The sequence below is a fragment of the Microtus pennsylvanicus genome, chromosome 6 (assembly GCF_037038515.1).
Source record: "Microtus pennsylvanicus isolate mMicPen1 chromosome 6, mMicPen1.hap1, whole genome shotgun sequence".
NCBI lineage: Eukaryota > Metazoa > Chordata > Mammalia > Rodentia > Cricetidae > Microtus > Microtus pennsylvanicus.
In genome coordinates, this window is record NC_134584.1 from 69,219,297 (window position 1) to 69,243,329 (window position 24,033).

Below are 24,033 nucleotides of genomic sequence, written 5' to 3' on the forward strand. Positions count from 1 at the left end.
ATGTTGTTATTGAGTTCATGGGCCAGGAGAGGGAGACGTTAATATGAAGATCATAACATGGATGGCTTTTGTTCTTGGCAAAGCATGTATTAGGCTAAGCTGGGAGTATGGCTGAGGATGCCACACGAAAAGTCAAGAATCTTTGTTTTCAGTGATAATCTTCTAACAAATGGGAGCCAGGTGTGTAATATTTGAGTTGGCTCCCTTTCAGGGCTTATATTTATTTTTCTTTAGGTATGCAACAGCAAGAAAACTAAAATGAAAACACAGTCTGTATGACCTGTTTGAGGTCATTTTTGAAATTGTTCAGTAATTACAACAAATTATAAGAATATATGAGTAAAAACACAAGTACTTGGAATAACACGTGAGTTTTGGAATTCCCCCACATGCAACAAACCTTTCTTCCTCAACTATTTAAATGATAAAATTTCAGCCTTTAGTAAAAGACCACCCATTTAGTTTCAACTTCTCTAAGTATGGATTTTAATAAGTCATTGATAATAGACTTCAATTACACAGCCTAAAAAGTAGAGAGACACAGAATTATAGATTCCAATATATAATAATATGTTAGGTCTTTAAATTTTTTTTTTGTTTCTTAAATATTATAGTGGTATGCTTACCCTATATTTGTTTCTTATTTATTATGGCTTATTTTATATTTCTGTGATTATAATTACACCACTTCCCCTTACCCTTGCTACCCTCCAAACCCATACGTAGTCTTTTCCTTGATGCAAAGTCATGGCCTCTTTTTTCATTAATTGTTTTAACATGCATACATGTATTTGTGTGTGTGTATATATATATATATATATATATATATATATATATATATATATATGTTTTAATATATTGCTAAATATAGGATTGTAACCTACTCATTGTGTTACTTGTACATATGTTTTCAGGGCTGACCTTTTGATATTCAGTAATCAATTGGCGTGCTCTTCCCTCGGCACTTGTTACTGTTATATTGTTGTGATATAACACCATTACCAAGACAACATCTAAAAGAAAGTGTTTAATTCAGGAGAGGGGAGCTTGCATACAGATTTAGAGGGTATTCTATGACTATTACAGGGGAATTGGCCACCAACAGGCAGGCACGACACTGGAACAATAGGTAAGAGCATATATGCTAACCCACTGGCAACAGACAGAGAAAGATAAAATTATTGGGCTTAGCTTAGCCTTTTGAACTTCGAAGGCCACACACATTGACATACCAACTGCAAGACCAGGCTTGTTAATCCTTCCTAAGCATTCAACCATGTGGAAAACAAACATTAAAATATATGAATCTATGGGAGTCATTATCAGTCAAACCATCATGGCTGAGAAAGCTATTTCCCAGATTTCAGAATTTCTTGGTTGCACATAGTTCTTTTTGTAGGATTGAGGCCTCAGCTCTCTAAGGTGACTTAAAGCTCACTCCATAAGAGGGATATCATGCCTAGTACTGAAAGCCTAGCCAATTATTTAAGACCAGTGAGGTTATGGAACTTGAAGGAGAACCAGAAGCTACCACTTTACTAAAGCAGCACAATCTCTAACTACATTGTAAACATTTTCTCTATATTTAAAGGTAAGAGAAGTCCTTATCCCTCATCCAGGAAACTGCTCTTAGCAACAGGCAGGGAGCATTACAGGAAATTACAATATATAGAGATGCAGACCTGTGGATCCCAATCCCAATGGATACACCTACAAAACCACTCTCTCTTCTGAAGTTAGGGAACATTGCAGGGGGGGGAGATTGTAAGAGCCAGAAGAATCAGGGATATAGCCATAAAATTATGTCTTCTACAATATCAGAAGCTCCACTACTAAATATCACCAACATAACTGTCTCAACATCAGCTTAACAAAGAAAACAGGCATGCCAGTGCGAACTTGGGAATGTCCAGGAGGTTTCAACCCTACACAAAACTATATTTTTTAAAAGAGTTATTTAATAGAGATAACTTTGTTTTGGATTGACTTGGTACGTATTTTTCATATATTCCCAAAAAGAGTATTAATTTTTTATATGTTCAGGTGCTAGTGTAAGGTATCAGAGAATGAGGTGTTTAGGAACTAGAATAAATATGTAGGAAATGATAAAAAAGTTATGTCTGCATATTTATATACTCCCACTTGAGGTTGTGATTAAAGATAGTGATGATTAATAGTGATTGAATCTGTAGTTGATCCTGTTTGATTAAAAATATCAGAAATAAAATAATTTGTATATTTTTGAGGAAAAATAGTTTGAGCTGTGTTTAGAAGTAGTTTAAAAGCCACCCAGGTATGATTCTTCCTTTTCAGATTATATTCATTCTTTTTTTGCTTCCTTTTTGTTTTCCTGTTATTGACACAGTATGGACTAGGAGAACAAAAGAGATAATTTAAGGGTAGCTTCATACCTGAAAAGTTGAAATCATTGGTTTCTCCTTAAAGTAGACACCCTGGGAAGCATAATACAAGGAATCAAGAGCAATTCACTACTAGTTATGATATGTATCTGTCTGATGTAAAAATAAGAAAAAAACAAAATTCATCTTTTTTTCTTTTTTTTTTCTCCTCAGGGAACAGGCAATAGAAGGTCAGAATACCTTCCTCTCTGCATGCCCCGATTCTAACTATCCAGTAGCAAGGAGTTCTTCAATTAAAGGCACAGTGGTTTCAATCCTATATACTACTGTGCTGTGAGGTTTTACCAAGGATCTTATTTAGAAGATAAATGAAGGGTTTCGAAGACAAAATTGTAGCCCATTCACCCATCACTCAAATTCTGTGCTTGGTGACCCTACAAACCAACACCACAATCTTACTTTAGAAAGAGAAAAACTTTGTTACGTTGCTATGTAACACTTAGAATTCCAAATTGTCTTCTTCCTATACTATTTCTGTCTATAAAAAATTTAGGAAACTTAGCAATATGGCAACACTTAAGTATTCCATGTAACACACTGAGACGGTCATTTTTATAAGTAGCATAATTTAATTTAGGGTATCAGAAATTAATTTGTGATACAAAAACTGACACATACTCACCCACACACATACACACAGAGACAGAGGAGGGAATGAGCATATGAGTATAGCTCTGTGTGTACATTTATAGAGAGGAATAATGTAAACATCCATCTCAACACAAATCAGAGCAGCAAGAGTCCAATACCCATTTGATGATGGACACAGAAGAGCTAATGATTAATAGAGATCTGACAGCATTTCTGATAGGATTGCTTTTATGGAGGTGGGTCTTGTATCTATCTGTTGCTTTCATTGGTTAATTAATAAAGAAACTACCTTGGCCCTTTAATAGGACTGAAAATTAGGTAGGTGGAATAAACAGAACATGATGCTGCGAGAAAGAAGCTGAGTCAGGCAGTGGCCATAGCTCTCCTCTCCCAGATGGATGCAGTTTAATAATATTCCCGGTAAGATACCATCTAGTGGTGCTACACAGATTATTAGATATGGGTTAATCAAGATGTGAGAGTTAGCCAGTAAGAAGTGATAGAGGAATGTCATTGGTTAAGTAATAAAGAAACTGCTTGGCCTGATAGGTTAGAACATAGGTGGGTGGAGTAAACAGAATAGAATGCTGGGAAGAAAAAGGGAAGTGAGCTTAGATGCGAGGCCGCTGCTCTCCAGGGCAGACGCGATGAAGCTCTGACCCAGGATGGATGTAGGCTAGAATCTTCCTGGTAAGTGCACCTTGGGGTGCTACACACATTAATAGAAATGGGCCAGGCAGTGTTTAAATGAATACACTTTGTGTGTTGTTATTTCAGGGCATAAGCTAGCCAGGCGACCAGGAGCTTGGGTGGCAGGAACACAGCCCGCAGCTCCTACAACATTCCTCCATCAACACAGCCCACAGCTCCTACTACAAAATGGCGCCCAAATGTGTGGACAACTGAATCCACTGAAAGCCTGAGAAAGCTTGGGAAAGAGTAAAGCATGTTTGCTTGGTAGCAGCAATTTCTCAGGTCTGCTCTGCTTGCTAGAGGCAAGCAAGCACTGTTGTGCTTTCCTGTCACTTTAAGGGACAAGTAACACCCACTCCCATTACCTCTGACCTGCCCGCCGCCATCTTGGGCCCTTCCTTTTCTACTTCCTTGACGTGCGTGCTTTTTATTATAAGGAAGACCTGGGAATGTTATGGTTTTGGTCCCTTTAAGAGACAAGCCACACCCATTCCCCTCCCCATCCGCTGAGGCAGGCTGATCTTCAGCTTCTGGCCTGAGCTCATTCTCTTTTCCATCTTCCTCTCAGAGAGGCAGCTTCGCTTATGCCTATCTCCCCACTTCTCTGCTTCCCCTTCTCTGTCTCTTTCTCCTCTTCTCTCTCTCTCTCTCTCTCTCTCTCTCTCTCTCCCTCTCTCTCTGTCCTCCCTTCACCCTTCCTTCTCCATAACCCCCTGAACATTCAACCTCACCCTGCATGTCTTGTCTATACATGTTTCTGTCTTTTGCCTGCCCGCCATGTGTCTCCCTGCCTGGAACCAGCCATTGCTTGGGGACCAGCAGCCATCTCTGGCTGGGGCCCACTGCCTGCTGCCACATGGCCCGCCACTACTGCTTTGGGACCAGCAGCCATCTCTGCCTGGGACTGGCTGCTCCCAGGGCCTACTGTCTGCCGCCACATGGCCCGCCACCACCACTCGGGCCACCACTCTGCGACTGGCAGCCATTTCTGCCTGGAACTGGCTGCTCCCAGATCCCGCTGCCTGCCACCACATGGCCCGCTACCACCATTTGGGACCTACAGCATTTCTGCTGCCTACTGCCGTGGGAATCTTGCAGCATTTTTTAAAAATAAAATAACAAACGCTCTCATCTAAGAGAGGCTTCCTGACTCAGCTTTAGCTGCAAAACCCTGCAGCTCTTAAGAAGTCCTGCCATGAAACATTTAAATGGTGTTGATAAAAGCTGACTGAATGCTTGTTTGTTTTCAGCCATAGCAGGGAAATAGTTGTGCTGTTTTAAGATGCTGGTTTTCTGGACTGTCCTGCCAGGGCAAACTCTGACTAAGACTCAAGCAGGTAGTCTGACTGAATGTGGTCTGTGAGCAGAATGCTGCAGTTTGCTTGCTGGCAGGGACCTTAAAATGCCATAGAGTTGTGGCGGTAAACATGGCTACAACCGGTACCTCCGCCATGAGACTGGAAAGCTAAGGAATGGGCTGGATGTAACTGGCAAAGCCACAGCTTTAATCCTACTCATATTGCTCAGTAATTTAAAGGTCCATGTGGTCAGAAAAAGAGAGATATACAGTAAAGAGAGATTCAAAGACAATTTCTAAATGGTTTACAGTATGTTAAAATATATGTAGGCTAAAAGTTAAAGTTCTTAAAGTAAAAAAAAAATAAGAAAGAAAGGGAGTAGTTGGGTATGGTAGTACACACCTTTAATCCCAACACTTGGGAGGCAGAGGTATATTGACCTCTGTGACTTCAAGGTGGGGCAGTACACACCTTTAATCCCAATGCCTGGGAGGCAGAGACAGTAGGATTTCTGAGAGGTCAAGGACAGCCTGGTCTACAGAGTTATTGCAGGTCAAAGATACAGAGAACCTGTCTCAAAAAGCAAAAAAAAAGTAAAAATAAACAAAATAGAGTTAAAATAAAGCCGTACAAAAATGTAAAATAAACAGAGAATTTTGATACTGTATGCTATTATGCTCTCTTTGAATTGTTTGAATGCTGAGGAAGGAGCAACAGCTGCTAAAAGATATTTGTTTACAAATGCTGCTGAACTAATCCAAGATAGATATTTTAAAAATACCTTGACTTTAAAATTTGGATCTAAGGACATGATGCTTTGGAAAGGAGTTTCTTCTTTTTTTCACCAAGGATGAGACTCTATGGATTGCTTCTATCCCAATATGGTATGAGAGACCACGCCCTCCTTAAAGGTTGCTGTGAACATCTTCAAAAAATTACTTCACTCAACTGCTGACTGAGATGAATCTAGCACACAGGTTATACCATAAAAGACCTGATTAACAGCACCCCCACACAGCAGGAAACAGTTTGGAGAGAAATAACTGCACCCATATTACCAAATATTGTTTATAAATGTTCTTTTACATTTAAAGGGGGGAATATGATATAGATATGAATAATTTGCATTAGTATAGACTTTGCTTTAGTGATAGAGATTTAAGTTAAATTTTGTTATATGTATATGTGTTTCTGATCTTGATTAAGGTATTGTGATTGTGTAGTTCATTTAAAAATGTAATGTATATAGGTTGTTAATGGATAATCATTAATAATAGTCAAGTTTGTAGTCATGTTAGTTAGATTTTCTAGATATATAGAGATATATTTCAGTTAGATAGACATTCTTCATATCTTTCAAAGACTACAGAATATGCTATTTAATGTTTTAATAACTTAGGGTTTTTCATGAAAATGAGACACGTCTGCTCCTGGCAGCACCAATCTACTTCAAGAATAAGATGGGCATCGAAGAGGATCCTTATGGAGTTTGATAGCCATTTGGGCAAGAAACTGCTCTGTCTGGACTATTGCATAAACTGGACACAGAGAACCCACAGAGAGAGGACTGCTGAACTTCCCTAAAAAGTGAGATGATCTTTTGGGGTTCCTGATTCATGAAAGAGTCTGCGAGACATTCTGCAGGACACAGCAGATAGTGACTGAACTGTGTTTAAAATTTCCTGCTTTATGGAAATATCTGCTGGAAACTATGGGCCTGAAGGCCAAAGATGGATGCTCCAATGGTACAAAAGAACTTTGGGTGACTCTCCAGGCAGCGAGATGTCTCTGTCATTTCTAGAGTTTGGAAGTTGCTTATTTTTTGTTTGCTTAGGTAATACTGTACTCTTCTGGAGTCTTTGATGGAGTTAAAGAATAGATAGATAGATAGTTATAGTTATAGTTTTCCTTTCTTATGGTAAAAGATAAAATAGATGTAAATATTGTAATTGTAATTCTTGCTTTATAACTGTTTTGTTATGTGTAATTTTGCTATGTTAAAGTTAAAGCCTTTCCTTTTTGTTTAAACAGAAAAAGGGGAAATGATGAAGGAATGTCATTGGTTATGTAATAAAGAAAGTCCTTGGCCTGATAGGTTAGAACATAGGTGGGTGGAGTAAACAGAACACAATGCTGGGAAGAAGGGAAGTGAGCTCAGATGTGAGGCCGCTGCTCTCCAGGGCAGACGCGATGAAGCTCTGACCCAGGATGGATGTAGGCTAGAATCTTCCTGGTAAGTGCACCTTGGGGTGCTACACACATTAATAGAAATGGGCCAGGCAGTGTTTAAATGATTACAGTTTGTGTGTTGTTATTTCGGGACATAAGCTAGCCAGGCGACCAGGAGCTTGGGTGGCAGGAACACAGCCCGCAGCTCCTACAACATTCCTCCATCAAAGAGGCTAGAGCTAATGGGCCAAGCAGTTTTTAAAAGAATACAGTTTCCATGTAATTATTTCAGGACATAAGCTAGCCAGGCAGCTGGGAGCCGGGGCGGCAAGAACGCAGCCCACAGCTCACTTCTACATTGTTTAGTGAGGTTAACTGACTCTATTCCTTGGAAAATGATTATACAATCTGAGTGTACAGTGTCTTCAGTGCCAGAATTAAGGAAAAGTTCAAACCATCAAGAGCACCCAAAATGAAAAAGAAGAGGTTATGGCAAATCTAACAAGAAAATCAATTCAAACAGCTTTTCTTCTTATTTTATTAATTAAATTAACTTAAATTTGTTTAACTTTTTCCAGGTTTTTCAATAATCCAATTGAACATTGGCATTAATATAATTTTCAACAAATTGGACAGTTTGCAGGAAACATAATGATGTGTTTGCTTGATTAATAAATTAGGGCTAGAGATATGGATCAGTAATTAAGGTATATATTGCCTTTATTCAGTTCCCAGCACCCATGCTGGGTAGCTCCACAACCACCTATAACTCTAGTTCTAAATTGATCTGATTCCCTTGGCCCCCCTGGGACTCTAGTCAAATGCACAGACCCACCACACAAACAAAATTAAAAACAATAAAAAATTAAAAACTATTATATTATGCTAAAAATTTATGGAAATAGCAGTCGTTTAACTAGGAATGCTGTCTTAGTTGCCATTAACCTGGAAACATGAAAACAATGTGTATGAAAATTTAGCTAGAATATAGTTTACAAAATAGAAAAGGGGTTTAACAATTTAGATGTTTTAAAAGGTTAATTATTAAACTAAGTCATTTTAACACAATTCAAAAATATAAATCAATATCTAGTAATACAACTATAACTAAATAATTTTTTTAATTTTAATTTTGAGACAGTGTCTATTTAGGTGTTCCAGATATCTCGAAACGCAATAAGTAGCTTATTTCACCTCATAACCATTTCCCTTGTAGTTCCTTACTGCTGGGGTTTCAGGCATGTAATTTCAGGCAAATGTACTCAAATCATTAATATATATTTTGCAAGTATATGAGTGGATCATATTTTTAGGGTGTCTCTCTGCTTGATCAAATATGTAGCACTGTCTCTATCAAATTAAGTGTTTGACAACAAACATGAAATAGATTTATTGTATTTAACACATATAAGTGAGAGAAAGAAAGTATATTGTTCCTAATATAAATGAGTTTTTAAAAGTTACCAAAGTGTCTAGTTTAAAGAAGTTAGCAAAACTATCTTAGTCAAGTACTTGGTAAATAAAAAGGTGTGCTCAGGCTAAATATGGATCTATCTCTTCATATTCCATGGCTCAGATCTTATGAGTGAACAATAATTATACTCAAAGTTTTGTTATTGTTTGAACTTGTGTTTACAGCTGAAGAAGAAACCGGATGTAAGAAGCAAAAAAGAAGGACAAAGCTAACATTTCTATTCAGTGGCTAAATCATGTTTATTTGAGGAGACAGGATGTTTTCTTGTTATTTCATGTTAATTGGGTAAAGTATTCTCTAACATGTGGAAATAATGCCTTTTATTCAGCTGCTCAATTGACTTCAACCCAAGTAGTCCCATTTTTAGTAACATATTAAATTCTTTCTTTTTATCTAAAGATCCTATGTGACTCTCAAGAAAAATTGTAAATCAGATTATGAATGTCTGTGTATATTTGGTGAGGAAAATGATTGTGAAACCATAATTTTATTAAATGATTGTTATTTTGTGAGAATGTTGATGTAAGTATTTGAGTAAATTTAATAAAATATTTTTTATAAATACCAAGAACTTCAATTATTAGGAATTAATTCATGTAGCACAAATAATAAAAACCCAGAGACAGGTATTAGGGTTCAACCTGAAGCCCAGAAAAGCAAAGCAGTCAAGCCACTAGAGAGCTCTTACCTCTATGAAATCTTCAGATAGAAAGAAAGTGAGTTACTGTGTCATCCTGTTTTATATTCCTCTTCTCTCTAGTGCTGGGATTAAAGGCATGCATTACCCCTGCCTGGTCTCTTTAGCTAATTAGGGGTGTGCCACCATTGCCTGGCCTGTATGACTGACTAATGTGGCTGTCATGCATTCTGACCTTCAGGTAAGTTTTATTTACTAAAATAAAAATGAAATACCACTACAATTCCCTTTTTTGTTAAAAATAGAAAAGAAAGATTTAACTAATATAAGAAAAATTATATAAAATGGGTACAAATATATATATATATATATATACATATACAGTATATACAGGCAATAAATACACCAACAATGTCTAGTTCATCTATATTTTAGCCACCAACAAAGGCCTGAGCTGCATGTGCCTCTGAACGATTTGGGGATATTCCTGTTGTAGCCTCTAAAACAGTCTTCAGCCAGCTGCCACACAAATTCCAGAAGCACATGGGTTTCAAATGCCAAAGGGCTCACCACTCCTAGACTGGCTGGTTCTGCCTTCAGAAAACCCACTACCCCCATCCCCTACCATAAGTGCTTTTTCTGAACAATCCCCTTTGTGTTTTCAGACAGCTGACCTTCTCTCCATCTCCTACCTCCCTCCACCATATGTAGCGGCATGAATAAATGCAGGCAGATATTAAAGAATATATACAACTTTAATGATTAAATAAACTTACAGAACCGAGGTTCCTGCATAGCACAGGAGGCAGGAAAAAGGGCCGAGCCACCTCCCGCGCGCCCGATTTATCAGTATGCATTCGCCCGAGGAAAACCCGCCCCCTAAAGGGGCTGGCTTAACCCTACAACCATAGGCTGTTGGGAATCCCTGAACCCCCTTCTTAGACTGCTTCCAAACTAGGTAGCTGCCTTGAAATCCAGTCAGGCTTTTACTGTGCTACACAACGGCAATAAGCCTCACATCTTCATCAATATTTTCAGTAGATTGAACAAGACAATTGGGAATTCTTAAAGGAAGGAATTAGTTAAAAGAGAGAGATTTTTCCAGTTTAAAAATGAGAAAAAACATTACAAAGAAGAGACTTGTGTCTTTGTATAATAACATACTAGACAAATTTGAAAATGGAATGATTAAATGAGAAGATATATAATTTAGATGGGATTTATGTAATGACAATTATAAACATCAACTATATCATATTTGTCTTATCACTAAAAATATTGGTTAATCTGAGTGCTAAGATACAGGTCTTAGAAAACTTAATAAAGCAGATCACAGGCATATTCAAATCCAGACAGAGGAATTTAATAGAATTTCTGGGTCGCATTATACAAATAGAAAGAAACAGCCTAAAGTTTTCAAATATCCAACCTTAATATATTACAGTAGTCTTATAAGAATTGCCAAATGGGAGAAGGGTCTGTCATAGCTAACTGAACTACTATGCCAATGTTAGATTTAATGAGATTCAAGGAAGCAATAGTCTCATATGGCATGCATTAGCCATTTGTGAAGCAAATGTTAAACTTGTGGTCAGTTTGTAATAGAATTATCCCTGAAGACTGGATAGAATTAGATAAAGGTTTTTTAGGTCCTGGTCCAGAATTACAATAGAGTACCTGATTCAGAAAGAGGCTAAGATTTTTTAACAATGAAGTAAAACTAGAGGTAGGGAAAACTCTCAAGATCAGTTTGTTGGTGGGGGAGATTATGCTACCATAGAAAGTCAATCTGAATACGATGACCATACCCTGAATTTATGTCATGAAGCAGCTTTGAATACTTGGGATAGAATTGGAGAAAGATGAAAGAAAGTTCAGTCATGTACTAAAGTTATGCAGGGCCCAAAGGAAGCCTTTAGGAATTTCTTACAAAGATTGACTTCAGCAGTAAATAGAATGATACCAAATTCAGAAGATAGACAAATAATAATTAAATCTCTGGCTCTTAAAAATGCCAATTCTCTATGCAAAAAGATAGTTAGGCCATTAAAGGAAAGATCGGCACCTTTGGAGGAATGGATTTGAGGTACAAATAATATTGAATTTCATGACCATAATGATACATGGATAGAGGAGGTGATTTCCATAGGTTTGAGAAAAAATCAAAATGTCAAATGTTATAATTGTGGCAATCAAGGTCACCTTAAAGGGGATCGTAGAAATGGTGTTCCTAGAAACAATGCTATTTCTAAGAATAATCAACTCAGAATACCCCTGATTTCTGGATTATGCAGAAGGTGTAGCAAAAATGGGCATTGGGCTAATGAATGTAAGTCAATGAGAAATATTCAAGGTATTCTTTGCTGTCAGTGAATTCCTTGAGGGGCCTCTTGTGGGCCCCTATGCCAAATCCTGTTCAGTCATTTCTTGCCATGCAGAGTAAACTCCTTCCCAGAGCAATTAAACAACCCACTGTATGCTATAAGAAACCATACTGCTTTGGATAATAAGAGAAGAGAGAAAAATTCAGGAGAAACCAAAAACAAATACTTTGGCAAATTTCTACAAATGAACAAAAATCAAAATTGAAAATATGAATAAATTATGTTGTCACTGAAGATCTGCCTGACACAATTATGTACCGATAACTTCATCAGAATCTTAGCATTTAATTTGGCTTCCTTAAGATATACATGTCCAGTTTGTAGGCATTAGAATTTTATTTGAGGTAAAGCAGAGTGTGAGATGGGTCAAATATATAGGGTCAGACAGACAGAAAGGAATATTGAAACACTATGTGTCTAACACAATAATGAATTTGTGGAAATGTGATTTACTACAGCAATAGAATATGCAGATTAATTTTCTCCCAAACTTAAAAACAAATAATAAATTAACATATGTCACTGATCATACAGATTGTACAAGAACAGGGTACAAAAGCTACTAATATTTCAAAGGCACCAACACTCCTACCTTTAAAATAGTTTACAGACAAACTTGTATGGGTAAAGAATGGCCTTAACAATAGAGAAAATGAGCTGGGTGGTGGTGGTGCATGCCTTTAATCCCAGCACTCGGGAGGCAGAGGCAGGCAGATCTCTGTGATTTCGAGGCCAGCCTAGTTTACAAGAGCTAGTTGCAGGAAAGGAAGTAAAAGCTATGGAGAAACCCTGTCTCGAAAATACAAAATAAAAAGAAAATAAGAGAAAATGCAGGCTTTAGAATGCTGGTACAGGAGTACCTAGATACTCAGTATATTGAAGAACCAACCAACCCTTGGAATTCTCCTGCATTTGTTGTAAGAAAGAAATTTGGAAAATGGAAAATGGTAACAAGCTCTAAAAGTGATAATAAGGTGAGTCAGCCAATGGACTCTCTACAGTCTCAAATTCCTCTGCCTTTTTTTTTTTTGCCTAAAGGATGGCCTCTTGTATTTATTGACTAAAAGATTGGCTCCTCAATATACCTTTACAGAAAATAGAAGAGAAAAAATTTCCTTCACAGTTCCTAGTTATAATAGTTTTCTGCCTGCCAAAGGATGTCAATGAGAGATTCTCCTACAGGTAATGTTAAATAGCCCCACCCTGTGTCAATATTTTTAAATTCAGCCACTGGAAATCAAACACAAGCAATTTCCTGAATCTATAGCTTACCATTACATGGATGATATTTTACTATGTGATTTAAATGTAAATATTTAATAAAGAATATTTGAAGAATTAAAAAATATGCCTTGTTGGGAGTAAAAATTGCTCCTGAAAAATACAAAGAGGAAATTCTCTTATTTAGTTTATAAAATAGGTTTACAAAATATTAGACCCTAAAAGGTGCAAACTTGGAAAGATCAATTACAGACCCTTAATGGCTACCAAAGATTTTTAGGAGACATTTCCCATCTAAGTACACTTTTGTGATATGTTCTAAAGACCTGGTTAATTAAATAAAACCTTAGATGGTAAGAATGAATTAAATAGTACCAGGGAATTATCAGTTGAAACTGAGAGTGTATTGGCTTTAATTAAAGAGAAATTACAGAAGGGACATATGGACCATGTGGATCCAAATCTTAACTGAATTCTGGTCATATTACCTTCCAAATATTTCCATAGAGGAATTTTAAAGGAGAGGGAAAATATTATCTTAGAGTGGATCTTTTTACCACATAAATACAGTAAAAAAATTTTAAAAATTAATGCGGAAAATTTCTCTGAGTTAATTCTAAAAGGAAAATTGAGACTTTATCAGTTAGCAAGAGTAGCCCCATATACTATGAGATCACTTGGTTCCCAGCCACTAAGAGCAGAAATAACCTCACAGATACTGTATTAATTAAATTACTGCTTAGCCCATTAGCTCTAGATTCTTATTGGCTAACTCTTACATATTAATTTAATCCATTTCTATTAATTTGTATATCACCACGTGGTCATGGCTTGCTGGCAGTGTTTCGGCATGTCTGACTCTGGTGGCAGATCCATGGGTTCTCCTTCCATGCTATAGGCCAAGCCAGTTCTTTATTCCTTATCTATAAAGGCAACACATAGACAGAAGGACCTCACACACCATTTTTCCTTTTCTGTTTAAACAAAATGGAAGGCTTTAACTTTAACATAGTAAAATTACATATAATAAAACATGTATCAAATAAAAATAACAGTTACAATATTTATATATTCTTTATCTTTTCTCATAACTAAGGAAAACTGTAACTAGAACAATATATTCTTCAATTCAATCAAAGACTCCGGAAGGATATGATATTACCTAAGTAAACAGGAGGTGTATTATCAGGTATTTCCAAAATACCAAAAATGACAGAGACATTTCACTGCCTGCAGAATCATCTAAAATGGATTTTATGATTGGGACATCCATATTCAGGCTACAGGATCATAGTATCCAGCAGACTTTTTCATGAAGCAGGAAATTTCAAAACAGTTCCACCTATATTAGTAGTTTGTCAGCCACTTTCTTTTATGTCCTGCAGACTTTCTGGTAGACTCTTTCATGTAGCAGGATCCCTGAAAGACCATATCACCATTAGGCAAGTTCAGCAGTCATTTCTCTATGCGTCCTGAATGTCCAGTTAAGCAGTCCAGGCAAGAGCAGTTTCTTGCAGAAATGGCTATCAAACTCCATAAGGAGCCTCTTCAATGCCCATCTACCTCTCAAAGAAATTGGTGCTACCAGGAGTAGACATGTCTCTTTGTCATGATAAGTCCTTACTTATTAAAACCTTTTAAAATACCATATTCTGTAGTATTTGAAAGGTCTGAAGAATACCTATCCATTTGAAATACATGTTTGTACATCTAGAAAATCTAACATGACTACAGTCTTGACTATTATAGATGACTCTCCATTAAGCTATATTTCTTAATTATACATTCCATACTTAAATAAGAAATACAAACATAATATCTTAATGAAGGACACAATTATACATATAACAAAATTGACCTTAAATTTGCATCAACAAACCAAGATCCATACCAATACAAATAACTATAGCATATCCTCCTATAAATATAAAGAAATATTTAAAAACAATATTTGGGAATTTGGGCATAGTTTCTTCAAGCTTCTTTCTGCTGTTTGTTGGGTATAGTAATTTTTAGGGGTTCACAGAGACCTTTGGGGGGTTTTGCTCCATCAAACTACACAAGTCTGGAACAATCCATAGGTTCTCATCCACTGGGGAAACAAGAAAAGAACCTCTTTTCCAAAGCAACATATCATTAGACCCAATTTTGAAAGTCATGGTAACTTTATAACATGCTGGTTTATCTTGTCAGCCCATACAATGAAATGTCTCTCTGTACTTAGCTCATTCACAATCAAAAAATTCAAAGATAACACAGCAATATACATAATCCAGACACTCTGTGAATTTTTCATTTTTGCATAGCTTATTTTTCTTTACCTTTTATAATATATTACTATCTGTACTCTGTCTCTTCAAAGACTTTACCCTTTTTATTAAATCATTAACTTTATTTCATGAAACTCTATATTCTTTTTCTTCTCTCTTCCAAGCCTATGTACATTTATCCAATATGACTCATCCAGATTTGTCTTTATTGCATATCTGTAATTAATTCTTTATTGTCCAGGAGTGCTTTACAAAATGCTAAGCACATCTTAAAACTTATGTTGCACCATTACTAGAGTAATTATATGGTATTTATTGCTAACCCCACCCAGTCCAGCATGGAGGAGTGCTTGCACCTCTGAGCCAAGCACACCACTCCATTTTCAGGCACAGAGCCAGTCCACATTGCCACCAAACAAGCTATAGCATCTGCTAACAAACTTCTGTAGCCGGACCTCCTGCCTGAAAGAGTCAGAGTTTGTGGTGGTTGTGCAGCCCAGAAAGTTGGCAATTTAAAATGGCATGACTTTTTTTTTTACTACAGCTGAGTTAGGAAAACCTCTCTTAAAGGATCTGTGGCATGTCACCAGCAAATAGCAAGAAGCTGTATTAAAGTCTATATTTTTGTGTCTAGAATTAAGCTCTCTCAGGTTTTTAAGTGGATTTTAGTTTTCCACATTGGCGTCAATTTGTAGTGTGAGGCTGCTTGTTGGTTCCCAGCCACTTATCCCAAAAATAATCACACAGATACTGTATTAATTAAATCTCCACTTGGCACACTAGTTCTAGGTTCTTATTGGCTAACTCTTACATATTAATAACTAATTTCTATTAATCTATATATCACTACATGGTTATGGCTTTTCAGCAAAGTTTATTCTGGTCATGAATCCATGGACTCTTTTTAACACCACCTTCCTCCTCCCATGTTATAGGCCAAGCCAGTTCTTTATTCATTAACCAATAAAAGCAACACACAAATAGAAGGACCTCCCACACCATACCCAGAATAAATTATAGTATACTTTAATAATGATGAAATTGATGAATTAAGAGAAGAAAGTGAACACTGTCAAAGAGCTTGTAGAAATTTTGGGGGGGAAATTAATAACAACTCTCACAATTCAGAAAAACACCAATAATTCAAGCCCCTAATTTCTATAATGATGTAAATAAATTAGAAAAGGCTGGTTACAAATAAGAAAATTTAAGTAAGGTGGATAAAATTCCTCATGATTCTTCCAAAAATCAGAATTATATGCTGTTCTCATGGTACTAAGGGACTTTCAAGAAATTCTCAACATAGCTACTGATTCAAAATATACAAAAGGAGATGTTTTGAATTTTGAAACCAGTGTATTTATAAAGGAAAATATAGAATTGATTTTATTAATTATTCAGTTACAAGATGCAATCATGAATAGGAATTATCCTACATAAATAACACACATCCGATTCCATATGTGTCTGCTATGTCCTCTAGTACAAGGTAATGAAGAAATCAATCAATTATTGATAGGAAACGTGCTGAAGTGATCAGAATTTTATAAAAAAATCACCATGATAAAAGTTTTGAAAAAAAGATTTTTCCATCACATGGCAATAAAACAAGGAAATATCCTACTTATACAACCAAGCATCATTCCCTGTAGGAAATAACCCAACAGGTACTCAAAGGAATGACATTTGGCACATGAATGTGTTCCATTTTGTAGAATTTGAAAAATAGATTATGTACACCACACCATTGACACATGTTCAGGTCTTCAATGGGTAACTGCTATAATGCTGAATTGATAATCACATGTTTGTTAGAAGTTATGACCATCATGGGTATACCTGTACAAATAAATACAGACAATGTTCCAGATTATGTGTCTAAAAAATGAAAAGGGTTTTCTTTTGCTTATTATAATATAAAGCACATTACAGGTATACCATATAATTCTATAAGACAGGCAGTTATAGAATAATCAAATCAAACTTTAAAGGAAATGTTAAATAACCAGAAAGGCATGATAAATATCCATGAGAAATAGATTGTATAATACTTTTTTTAAGTTTGAGTATTCTTAATGCTAATGAGAAAAGAATAAAAGCTATGGAGGGACATTGGACAGTAGAAAAAACTACAGATAAAAATCAGTATAGTTTAAATATGTCCTGATCTCATAATTGAAGGCAGGGCCTGTGTTATGTTGCAGAAGTGGTTTTGCTATTGTTTCAGTAGAAGAAGAGCTATGGATGCCATCAAAATTGATAAAGATTTGATTTGAACAGGAGACACTTCTAATTAGAGGAAATGATAGGTCATTAAGCAGTATGGCCATTTAATCTAAACTAACCTATAAAACTAATAAATGCTTTTTATTTGATCCAATAAATCTTGCCAAAAGAGACTCTCCCCAAAATTAGGGTCAGGGAAGGGTTTTGTTTCTGTCTTTTTAGGAGACTAAAGGTATTCAGCTGAGTAATCTTAAAACCACTGGGCAAATGAAACATCTGAGGGAAAAGGACATATCATCCAGTAGAAAAATATGTCTCAAGAAAAATAGAAAGTTTGCCTACTGGTATAAAACATTTCCAACGGGGTCAAATTTCATAAATCTTCCCAAATGTTTGGTTTCGGCTGTTCCCTAGAGACATATAATGCAAATGGTCTTTCTGTAGTCCCAGTCCAATTAAAGATTAAAGCTAGCTTTGAAGTTGGAGTACTGCTCTCTCCTTCTCTACAGTGAAACAAGCTTATTAAAGTAAAATCTAAGATATCTGTCTCATGTCATAAGGACCACCTGATAGAAGACAGAAGAAAAACAAAAATTTAAAAACTATTTTATTGCCACTAATCTTATAATCCCTTGGGTTTTTTGTTTTTTTTTAATTTTTTTTCATTGAAAAAAAAATTCCGCCTCCTCCCCGCCTCCCATTTCCCTCCCCATCCTCCCACTCCTCTCCTCCTCCCCCCCACTCCTCTTCCCCTCCCTCTCCAGTCTGAAGAGCAGTCAGGGTTCCCTGCCCTGCAGAAAGTCCAAGGTCCTCCCCCCTCCATCCTGGTCTAGGAAGGTGAACATCCAAACTGGCTAGGCTCCCACAAAGCCAGAACATGAAGTAGGATCAAAACCCAGTGCCATTGTCCTAGGCCTCTCAGCAGCCCTCATTGTCCGCCATATTCAGAGAGTCCGGTTTTATCCCATGCTTTTTCAGACACAGTCCAGCTGGCCTTGGTGAGCTCCCAATAGATCAGCCCCACTGTCTCCGTGGGTGGGTGCACCCCTTGTGGTCCTGACTTCTTTGCTCATGTTCTCCCTCTTTCTGCTCCTCATTGGGACATTGGGAGCTCAGTCCAGTGCTCCAGTGTGGGTCTCTGTCTCTATCTCCATCCATCACCAAATGAAGGAGATGCCCGATCATATGACAAGGGCATTCGCTCAACTATGTTCATAGCAGCATTATTTGTAATAGCCAGAACCTGGAAACAACCTAGATGTGCATTGGTATGGATCTTGATTTATTGATACAAATTTAAGGTCAATTTTGTTATACTGTATATATGTATATTTCTGCTCTTGATTAAGGAATTGTGTTTGAGTACCTCATTTAAAAATGTAATGTATAATTAAGAAATATAGGTTAATAGATAATCATCTATAATAGTCAAACTTGTAATCATGTTAGTTAGATTTTCTAGATGTACAGAGATATATTTCAGATGGATAGGATTCTTCAAATCTTTCAAAGACTGCACAATATGGCATTAAACTGTTATAAGAACTTAGGACTTTTCATGACATGAGACACATCTGCTCCTGTCATCATCAATTACTTTAAGAGGAAAATGGGCAACAAAGAGGCTCTTTATGGAGTTGGTTAGCCATTTGGGCAAGAAACTGCTCCTGCCTGCACTGCTTGATGAACTGGAAGAGCAATACCCACAGAGAAATGACGACTGCTGAATTTGCCTAAAGATGAGACCGTCCTTTGGGGTTCCTCTTCATAAAAGAATCTGCAGACATTATGCAGGACACAGAAAAAAAGTTACTGACAAACTGCCAATACAGGCAGAACTGTCTTTAAGATTTCCTGCTTCATGGAAAAGTCTGTAGGCTACTATGGGCCTGTAGGCTGAAAACGGATGCCCCAACAGTACAGAACTTTGAATCACCATCCAGGCAACAAGCTGTCAATTCTAGAGTTTTGGAAGTTTCTTACAATGTACTTCCTGTTTACTTAGGTAATATTATATCCTTCTGGAATTATTGACGTAGTTGAAGTATTTATAATTATAGTTATAGTTTTTCTTAGTTATCACGAAAGATAAAGTAGATTTAAATATTTTAACTGTAATTTTTTGCTTGATACCTGTTTTGCTATATGTAACTTTACTATGTTAAAGTAAAAAACTTCCTTTTTATTTAAACAGGAAAGGGGAAGTGATGTGGGATTCCCCTCTGTATGCTGTGAATACCATTAATAAATAAAGAAACTGCCTTGGTCTATTGATAGGGCGGAACTTAGGTAGGTGGGGAAAACTAAACTGAATGCTGGGAGACAGAAGGAAGAGTTAGAGATAAGCAATGTAGCCCCGCTGGACACAGACGCTGGAACTTTTTCTGGTAGGCCATTGCCATGTGGTGATACACAGATTAAAGGAGATGGGTTAAATTTACGTGTAAGAGTTAGGCATTAAGAATCTGGAGGTAATGGGCCAAGCAGTGAGTTAAGTAATATGGTTTCTGTGTAATTATTTCAGTTCTGGACAGCCAGGATGAACAAGCAGGCTCCTTACAACAGTAGAGGGACTAAATATCCTGCTCTACAGATGCTTTCTTGGCCATATCCATTGCTTCTCTATTTGTAGTAGCTAGGAAATGAAAACAACCTACATGTCCTTCAACCAACAAATGGATATTCAAAGCATGTACATATACAATAAAAAATACTATTTGGCTGTAAAGTAAAACAAAGTCATGAACTTTGTAGGTAAACAAATGGAACTGGAAAAGGTCATGTTGAGTGAGATTACCCAAATACACACTGACAATTGTCATATTTCTTTTCTCATCAGAGGCTCTTAGCCATGTTTCTTGATGCAATTATAGTAATAACCTCCATAAAGGAAATTAATTTTGCAAGAGAAAGAGATTATTGCAGAAAAATACAACAAATAAAAATGCAGAGTTTTGGAGTCCAGTCACGATGGATACATCTACAGTACAACTCCTGCACCTAAGTCTAAGGAAGCATTACAGAAAATGTGCAGAAAGATTGCAAAAGGCAAAGGCTTGTGGAATTGACTGTGAAACTGTGTCTGCTAGTGATGTTAGAAACTCACTCCATAAATTGTTGCAAACATGATTTTCTAAACATGATCGAAACAAGGACAACAACAAAGGTGGTAAAAGAGATGATGGAAAGCCCATGATGTCTCAGCCCTACATGAAGAACTACAGGGAACTAAGAAATGCTGAGAGTGGGAGAAATAGTCTTCCCCCCAAAAGAGCATACCAATTGGTTATCTGACAGCAAATGGTCAATTCTAAAAATGCACATGTAAACAATTTTATGCAGACTAAGCAGGTTATATTTAGGAATATATGTTATATTTACCCATATATACATTTACCAGCGATTAATTAAAAAGGAGCCATGGTATGGCGAGAGAACAAGGAAGTATATATGGGACAGTTTAAGGGGTGGAAAGTGAAGGGAGGAAATGGAAAACGCTTACTGAAACAAATTTAAGGGAGCATAGGGAGATCATTTAACAGACAAGTACATATGTGTGACCATTTTAGAATGAACTTGAATACTATGTTCATTTTCTGATAAAAACATGGTGGTCAAATCCAGTAATTAGTCATAACATATACATGCGTGTGCGTGCACACATACACACACACACACATGCACACACACATGCATGCACATCCACACATGCACACACATACATAGAGCAATATATACACACAGAGACAGAGAAACACACTATCACATACATTATCTCGAAGACACAGAGAAACACTACTCAGAAAAATGGAAGCTCATCTATAGTAACACAGAGACGCATATGTACAGACTCACACACATAACAGTACACAATATTGAAAAGTAAAATACTATTTATACTAGGAATGATTTGGAAATAGATATTCTGAAACTAAAGAGGTATAAAATGGTATGCAACAATCCATCCAAGTTTTAAAGAAAAAGCCTATGCAATTTCAGCATTCATTTAGCAGAAGTCAAAGGGTTGTTTATCTAAGACCCTGCTTATAATTATGTCTCAAAAAAGAAAGAAAAGTTAAGAAATCACAATCATTGAATAATATAAATGTTGTCAAACTGTAAAAAGGAATAATTTTCTAGTTAATTCCTGAAGACACCACTTGTCTGCCATGAAATAAAAACATTACTAAAATTAATATAGACATTAATTCACCTGTGATTATGATATAACAAGACAGGAAAAATGATAACACATCTGAAACAATACCATATAAAGAGAAACAAACATGAAAATTCTCAATTTAAATCCTAACAATTTAAATCTCAAAATATCTTACAGTACAATGCACATAAGTAAAATTTAATTTATGAAATAAAATCTATGAAAAACCAACAAGCGAAACAATTAAGAACCATGCAAGGATCCTCTACTTTTAACAGTGTTAAAGTGACTGAAACTAAACTCGCCCTGGTGTGGTGGGCAACCATAAAACTGGGTGGAAATGCTTTCAGACAGAATTTGAAAGGAGAATCCGATCAGCTGAGCTTGACAAAAGTATGAGTGTTGCTAGATTAATGCTAATTTAGAAATCTGTTCAAGACATCATGTAGAAGAGCATGCAACAGACAGCAAAGTAATACTTTTCAGGAGAGTCAGTCAGTGCAGTATTCAACATGTTCAATATATAATAAAATTTATTATACATCTAAATAAAAATATACATCTGGCCAATGATAAAATAGAAACAAATTCTATGGTTTAAATTCTGAATTTCATGGATAATTTGAAATCAAAATGGATAATATGTAGTACTATATTACAGAAGAATATTTTTTTTAAAAAATACAGCTAAAAAAAATATTAATGAGTGAGCAGCCAGGGGACCTCGGGTGAGAAACGAAAAACTATAAAGTCAAGTAGGATTAGAAATTTAACCAGATGATGGTGGTACAACTCTTTAATCCCAGCACGTGGGAGGCAGAAGCAAGCAGATTTCTAAATTCAAAGCCTGGTCTGCAAAGTGAGTTCCAGGACAGCCAGGAATACATAAAGAAATCCTGTCTTGAATAACAAACAAACAAAAATCTGTAGTTAGAAATTTCATTGCTTGGTACCAGGAAACTGGCTCAGTGTAAGAATCCTCTCTGGGAAGCCTAACGATCCAGCATCCACTAAAAGCCTAATCTCGTGAGGAAGTGTATATGTGATGCTGCTGCATGGTGGGAGAGGAGGTAGGAGAGTTGCTGGGTCCTGGTGTGCACCAACCTAATAACAGGTTCAGGGAGAGATCCTGCCACAGGGAAATAAGGTGACACTGGCAGAACAGGACAACTGATGTCCACCTATATTTCCATGAGTAAAAGAACAGGAGTGCGTTCAGACACATTGGTTCCTGCAAGATCATAGATATAAAAAGTGGAACAATTGAAAGAAAAGTACTGGCTTGGCTCTCTTCCCTTTCTTTACTACCTTTTATTTGGGTCTGATTTTCTTTTTCTTAATACATTTGCATTATGGTCTCCCTTCTGTTTCCTCTCTCCATTAACTCCCAAGGCACCCCATCTCCTTCATGTTCTCTCTCTCTCTCTCTCTCTCTCTCTCTCTCTCTCTCTCTCTCTCTCTCTCTCTCTCTCTCTCTCTCTCGTTACTGGTATGTATATAATTTCAGGACTGACCATTTAGGATTGGACTCTCAGTTAAGGCACTCATCTTTAGGGAAGACTTATTCTCCAGCTCTCCACATTTCTTAGTCCCCTGTAATTCTGGGTCTAGGGGTGGGGACCTACACAATTGCCTCTCTTGGGTATGTACAAAACTCAAACGAGGTTCTCAGAATCATGCAGCTTTTATTCTGGAGGCTTTTGATTAGAGACAGTAAGACTATACACATATATTTAGAATGACTCCATTTTACAGCTTTTATCCTTTAGTGCTTCTTACATATTTGTACACATTTAGTTTTTTGTTTAGGATTTTCATAGTATTTTTGTATTGAATATTTGAAGTCCTGAATACTTTCTATTACAATAGGCAAAGTTTGGCTTCCTGGGTTATGGAATTTAGTTAATGACTAGATAGTATCCGAGGAAAGTTTTCAGAACCACTGCAATAGGTACCTTGATTACCCCAACAACCTCAGGCCCTAGACACAAAATTAACAGTGCCTTCATCACAAAAAATTTCTACACCATGAGAATGAAAGCATGCTTGAAGCATTCTTTAGGAGAAATGAAAACCCACTGAGGCCTCTGTGTGCCTAATGTTTATGCTAATATAGGCCCATCCATGTTTGCTATGAACCAAAGTGTGACCTTAGAAACTCTGTCTTTGAGCACCATACCCAGAGCAACTATATTTGTATATAGGACTTGAGGTAGGGATAATGCAGTTTCATTTATATAGTAACGGTGGAATTCCAAATTTAACAGGATTCTAAGAAAGTGCAAGGTCTGGAAATCAAAGAGAGCCATGGCACAGAATCTTTAATCTCTCTCTCTCCATATACAAAACTAGCAAAACCTATAAATGTGTTTGTATGAACCCTATCTCCAGTGACTAAGATGGCTGGCACTTTAGCCATGGGCTTCAGAGCAGGAAGAAGTGTGACTAATGAATCTATTGTTTAAGCCACTCAAGTGTGGTTTTGTGA